The 6916-nt window shown below is 46.1% G+C and overlaps 1 pseudogene; it reads left to right on the top strand.

The window, feature by feature from the left end:
• The first annotated feature begins 514 nt into the window (after positions 1-514).
• Positions 515-6403, top strand: LOC147444894 (uncharacterized; annotated as a pseudogene).
• The last annotated feature ends 513 nt before the right edge of the window (positions 6404-6916 follow it).

Genomic DNA, 6916 nt, shown 5'->3' with positions numbered 1-6916 from the left:
GTCACATGTGATATTGAGCAGGGCAAGGATGGATTTCCACCATATTGGTCAGGATGCTAAAAGGTATTGAAGATTGATGGATATCTCTCTCTGATCAAGCCATAGTGTGGTGGCTTTAGTTTGTCAACGGTCATAGTAGTCATGCCACTCCCGGTGAGATGCTTTTTTATATGAGATACATTGTGCAAAACGAGCTATATCAGGTTGCGGCCATATGGTTATCGACGTGAGAAATGCTCTTTTTGACAAAGCTTCATACATGGCAACGCTTTAAAGGGGGCGTCAAGGGGTTAAGCATGTGCTTTGTAATGTGGTGAAATTTTTTTGACCTTCGACAGTTACGGGCGTGTGTAACAAGGCCAAGTTTGAGGGTTTTTTGGCTAAAAAACCTTTTAAAAAAATGAATGAAAGGTGGTGCTACTGCAGCATACTGCAGATTGCATGGGGTGGTGCCATCTGGATACAAGAGGAGCGCCAGAAGGCAGGCCGTGAGCACAGGGGGAGTGGCGAGCTGCAGTTCACTGTGAAAGGGACGCCACCTGGTGGCCATGCAAAAGAAAAGAGGGACCAGTTTTGCAAGGGGCAGCCAGCGGCTCGAGCCAGCAAGAGAGTGAGGCGAGGTGGTTGAGAACGCGGTGGTGAGCTTGATGGTGGGGGAGTTTGTTGTGGCCGTGTTGACTACGCCAGGAGAAGGGGAGAAGCTGGCTCGGGAGGAGAAGTTGCAAGGCAATCAGCAAGGGAACGTGCTGCAGTGCTGGATTGGAGGCCGCCAGGGCGTGAGGAGGAGAAGAGGGCCGAGAGGCTGGCTGAGTACAGGACGGGAAAGCTGAGAACCTCTGTCTAAGGGGTTGAGGAAGCTTCTGAAGGGTTGCTGTTCGGAGAGCGAAATGTTGAAGGGCCTGCAAGAGGGCTGGCCGTGAGCAGGTTTAGATCAAAGCAGGAGGGGTATCCAATAGCGTTGCTTTGAGGGGCCGCAACATCCAGAGAACCAAGTACTACAAGGGGACCTGTAGGTTTCTAGATAAGCACAAGGAGGGGTTCGGAGCTACAGGTTGCTCGATAGCACAGGAAGGAGGGGGCCTTTGAGAGTTGATGAAAGCCTTGAGCAGTTGGTGGCCGCCAAGAGAAGAGGGGAGTGTTGGGCGCTACCTGATAGGTGCAAGGAAGGCTGCTCGAGAGGAAAAATAAACACAGCAATGGTGGAGTTTCTTGGGGGTTGACGTCCTAAAGAGAGGCGCTAGTGCATGGTGATCTAGAAACTCCTTCAGAAGGATGGTTACAAGCGGCTCAACATGGGAATTGCATAAGAAAGAAGGGAGGCTGTGTACTATTTGAGAAGAGCAGGCTGCAAGGTATGGCGACCATGGAATCAGAAGGCAAGGGTGGAAGTTTTATGCATCGAATCAATCATTGTATGCCATCCGGCATACAACTGCTAGTCGGATAACATTGATAAAGTCCTACACTTTACATCTCTGGTGTTGGCTCAAAGTTTTTCGTTTTCCTTTCTTGCTCTTGTATTCAAGGGAGCCTATCATATGTGTGCATTCGAGGGGTGGACTCAAGTGTGTGGATGCTCCCTATGTGACTGTAGTGTATGCTAGTGATCTCCAAACGTCTAAAAGTGTCGGGGTTGTTTGTCTATGATTAAAGGTGCTATGAGGGGTTAAGGATGAAATCCAAGATTGCTTGATTTACGATTGAGTGAGTGCAATTAGGGTTGGTCAAATTCGGGCTTGGACAATAGTAGGTTGCAGATTGTGTATCGAGATGTGTGTTAAATAGGGGATAGGGGCGCTGACAGATCACTGGGTTGTAGAGAGGCATTCAGATGTTGTGTTGGTGGTTTTCTCATTTCCCCCTTTCCATCTTCTGGTGCCCCCACTGAGGATCCACTGATTGCTTTCTGACCAAGTGTTTGTGAATCAAGATGAGGTAGGAGTTTGGTCCAGTGTTCAAAGGAGATGAAGATGCTGACGATTGGATTGCCGATTTTGAGCTATTTATGCTGGCGGTATTGCGGATGCCAGGTGATGAAGCGAAGCTCCAAACTCTACCTTTGGTGTTGCGAGGTAAAGCAAAAGCTTGGTTCGATGGCTTAGAAGATGCACACAAGCAAAATTGGATCGGATTTTGAGAGCACTTTCTACAAAGGTATCGAAAGGTGGTGTCGGCTTCGGAAGCAGATGCAAAGATCAAAGGTTTGCAGCTGGACGTAAGTGAAAATTTTGATGCTTTTGTTGATAGATTTGAAGCTTATTGGGGGGATTTTGCGGTTGCTACTCAAGCAACCAATGGTGGATACTTTAAGCTGGAAAGTTTTCTATCTTGCTTGCATCCCTATGTTCATGAGAGAGTGGGCTATGAAGATCCAAGGATTTATGACGAAGCTGTCAAAGTTGCCAGAGCAAAGAGCCGAAAGATGAAGAAGAAGATGGAGGTAGGATTGCTGCAGTCTATACTCGCGGCAGCCAGTGGACCTAGGTCCAAACTGATTGATGAGCATCAAGAGGTAAAAGCCATGTCTTCTATTGATATGAATGTGATCAAAGTACATGAAGCTGATGCCAGGCTAGAAGAGGCCCAGAACAAGTACCAGTAAGGGCTCAAAAGGTGCAGAGAGGCATATTCAAGGTGCCACCCAGCTTGCTTGCTCAAGAGGACGAGGTGATAGAAGATCTTAAAGAAGAAGTGTTGGTTCCAAAACCAGCAACGAGGAAGGTAGCAGTGGTCCAAGAATTGGCAAGTTCAAAAGAGGAGTCCGACAGCTCTCATAGCTCTAGCAGCAGTTTGGACACAGATAGCATGTGGGAGACAGAATCCATGTATTCTAGGTTTGAAAGTTATGATGTTTTTCATGTAGATGAAGTGGAGCAAGATGTATGCGAGTTGCCTGCCAATCATTTGAAGGTAAAAGAGGAGCATAGTGCAAGTGTGGAGATGCCTTGTGTGAACAGGCCAGTCAAGCAGTCCTATCTTGTTTCTGTGGTGAGTGCTTGCTAGAAGAAATGTGGTTTGATTGTGCATCCAGTTTGATTGAAGAGCAGGTTTCTGAGGATGACTTGCAGGAGCTAGGAACAGAAGCTGTGGTAGATCAAGTTGATTTATCTATGCAAGGGGTGGGGCAACCTTGCCTTGATGGGCATGTCGAGCTGTACTTTGAAGTTTCAGAGTTTGTGTGTAGCCGTGGAGAGATAGCTCCGGCAGATAACTCTATGGAAACTGATACAGGTGCAGCCTATAAGGGAGAGGTTCCATGTAGAGAGGAAGGTGACACCAACCTTGCAGGAGATGAGGTATTTGATGAACAGGTTGAAGCTCTAGCAGGTCATACTCTTGAGTATGAAAAGGTGGCCTTGGAGCCTTTTACAAAGGGTTTGGATGCAGGTATGCAAAGGGATCATGTTTGCTTGGCTATGCAGCAAGTGGAGGCAAATGGCAGGGTTTGGCTACTTTATGCTATGCTATTGATTGCTATGTTGTTCCAAGTTGCTTTGGAAGGTTTACTATGTAGGTTTCACTGCTCATATGATAAAGGTGATGATATGGAGAGTTCTTTAGCAGGTGACATGATAGTTGCTTATGGTACCAATGCTTCAAGTGGTCAAAAGTATTCTTATGGTTGGCAGGAAGGTTTATGGATGCAGGGTGACAAAGCTCCATGCTATGAAAGCTCCATGCTATGAAGGGCTGGAAGGGTGGCGTGTCTATAGGCCTACAAGTGCAAAGTGGGGCTTCAATGTGCATGCTTTACAGGTGGATGACCACGGCCATTGTTTTTTTTATAAATCCAAGTGGACTATACATCATGCTTGGGGAAGCTTTGAGCTTTCCATTTGACCCTGGAGGGTGATGCAGTAGCAGACGCCTTTCTCTCTATCTCTATTCTATTTATATAGCCACTATATATCTATGTTATATTATTCTCTCTATACAGTCTTCTTTTACCTGAATAATAATATGGTTGAGCATGAATGCTCAACGAGGGGGTGGGCAATGATGGTACAGCCAAACACTGTCGACCCAAGGACTTGCAGGGAGCACGTACAGGAGGCTTAGCAGGTGGATGATATAATGCTTGAGCAGCTGCATGATGCATGATGCAGGGTTCAACAAGTCGTAAGTTAATATGTATGTCACATGTGATATTGAGCAGGGCAAGGATGGATTTCCACCATATTGGTCAGGATGCTAAAAGGTATTGAAGATTGATGGATATCTCTCTCTGATCAAGCCATAGTGTGGTGGCTTTAGTTTGTCAATGGTCATAGTAGTCATGCCACTCCCGGTGAGATGCTTTTTTATATGAGATACATTGTGCAAAACGAGCTATATCAGGTTGCGGCCATATGGTTATCGACGTGAGAAATGCTCTTTTTGACAAAGCTTCATACACGGCAACGCTTTAAAGGGGGCGTCAAGGGGTTAAGCATGTGCTTTGTAATGTGGTGAAGGTTTTTCGACCTTCAACAGTTACGGGCGTGTGTAACAAGGCCAAGTTTGAGGGTTTTTTTGGCTAAAAAACCTTTTAAAAAAATGAATGAAAGGTGGCGCTACTGCAGCATACTGCAGATTGCATGGGGTGGTGCCATCTGGATACAAGAGGAGAGCCAGAAGGCAGGCCGTGAGCACAGGGGGAGTGGCGAGCTGCAATTCATTATGAAAGGGACGCCACCTGGTGGCCATGCAAAAGAAAAGAGGGACCAATTTTTCAAGGGTTAGCGAGAGGCTCGAGCCAGTAAGAGAGTGAGGTGAGGTGGTTGAGAACGCGGTGGTGAGCTTGATGCTGGGGGAGTTTGTTGTGGCCATGTTGACTACGCCAGGAGAAGCTGGCTCGGAAGGAGAAGCTGCAAGGCAATCAACAAGGGAACGTGCTGTAGTGCTGGATTGGAGGCCGCCAGCGCGTGAGGAGGAGAAGAGGGCCGAGAGGCTGGCCGAGTACAGGACAGGGAAACTGAGAACCTTTGTCTGAGGGGTTGAGGAAGCTTCTGAAGGGTTGTTTTTCGGAGAGCGGAATGTTGAAGGGCCTGCAAGAGGGCTGGCCATGAGCATGTTTAGATCGGAGCAGGAGGGGTATCCAATAGCGCTACTTTGAGGGGCCGCAACATCCAGAGAACCAAGTACTATAAGGGGACCTGTAGGTTTTTAGATAAGCACAAGGAGGGGTTCGGAGCTACAGGTTGCTCGATAGCACAGGAAGGATGGGGCCTTTGAGAGTTGATGAAAGCCTTGAGCAATTGGTGGCCGCCAAGAGAAGAGGGGAGTGTTGGGCGCTACCTGATAGGTGCAAGGAAGGCTGCTCGAGAGGAAAAATAAACACAGCAATGGTGGATTTTCTTGGGGGTTGACGTCCTAAAGAGAGGCGCTAGTGCATGGTGATCTAGAAACTCCTTGAGAAGGAGGGTTACAAGCGGCCCGACATGGGAATTGCATAAGAAAGAAGGGAGGTTGTGTACTATCTGAGAAGAGCAGGATGCAAGGTATGGCGACCATGGAATCAGAAGGCAAGGACGAAGGTTTTATGCATCGAATCAATCATTGTATGCCATCCGGCAACTGCTAGTCGGATAACGTTGATAAAGTCCTACACTTTACATCTCTGGTGCTGGCTCAAAGTTTTTCTTTTTCCTTTCTCGCACTTGAATATCAATGGAGCCTGTCATATGTGTGCATTCGAGGGGTGGACTCAACTGTGTGGATGCTCCCTATGTGAATGTAGTGTATGCTAGTGATCTCCAAACGTCTGAAAGTGTCGGGGTTGTTTGTCTATGATTAAAGGTGCTATGAGGGGTTAAGGATGAAATCCAAGATTGCTTGATTTATGATCGAGTGAGTGCAATTAGGGTTGGTTGGTTCGGGCTTGGACAATAGTAGGTTGCAGATTGTGTATCGAGATGTGTGTTAAATAGGGGATAGGGGTGCTGACAGATCACTGGGCTATAGAGAGGCATTCAGATTGTGTGTTGGTGGTTTTCTCATTTCCCCTTTCCAGCGGCAATAGCCTTCTAGTCTACAATGACATTCTCTAGCTTTTTTTGTTTTGCCTTTTCCTATCAATTGTATTTGTTTGGAGATAGCTTGGACTAGCTTGGTCTTAGTTTTATATGTATGTTCAAGGGGAGGGTTTGAGTATCTCTTGGATTATAGATAGTTTGTCTCCTGGATTGGGGATACTCTCCTGGATTGGAGATGTTCTTTTTCTCCTAGATTGGAGCGTGCTAGAGATGTCAATTTTCTTCAGTTTTTTCATAGTCCAAACCTCAAGGGGAGGATTGTAAAGTGAGAGCTTTGTCCTAAAGTGTAAGTCAAGGAGAGAAGAGTGGATTTATCCCACATGCAGTGGTGCAAGGCTGTATAGCTACTTAAAGGTCATTTCATGAATGAATAAACGCAAGTCTATTTTGCATTACATCTCTCTTGTTTATGGTGAGCTTGTAATGGCTTAGCAACAAATCAAGATCGTGTTTATGAGTCCAACTTAATTGATCTTGGAACCTAATTCGCTTGAGTGATAATCTAGCCAACACACACTCACTTGTGTGCACGATGTATCTCTTTCATGCACCATAGCTAGCAAGATCCATTCCCATCAAGTGGTATCAGAGGTAATAGCATGATTAGCACACTCTAATAATCTCTAAGATCCTTGATTATTAGCCCCCACTCTCTCTCTCTCTCTCTCTCTCTCTCTCTCTTCATTAGGAGAAACTTGGACTCAATTTTGGACCCTGTAAGAAACGCCAACTCAGCATACAGAGAGGTAATTATGAAAAAAGAAAAAGTTTTTCCTGGAATTCTATTTCTCATAGAACATACGTAAAAGTTTGCTCAATCACTTAAAATGCATGCTCGTACAAAAGGCTTTTCAAGAGCCCAACTTAAGTGTACACAAAAATCCATGTTTGTGAATCTTAAT

This window comes from Adiantum capillus-veneris, chromosome 13, assembly GCF_014529385.1.
Source record: "Adiantum capillus-veneris isolate H3 chromosome 13, ASM1452938v2, whole genome shotgun sequence".
Classification (NCBI taxonomy): Eukaryota; Viridiplantae; Streptophyta; class Polypodiopsida; order Polypodiales; family Pteridaceae; genus Adiantum; species Adiantum capillus-veneris.
The sequence above is the reverse complement of the archived record's forward strand: the minus strand, read 5'-3'. Positions and strand labels throughout refer to the sequence as shown.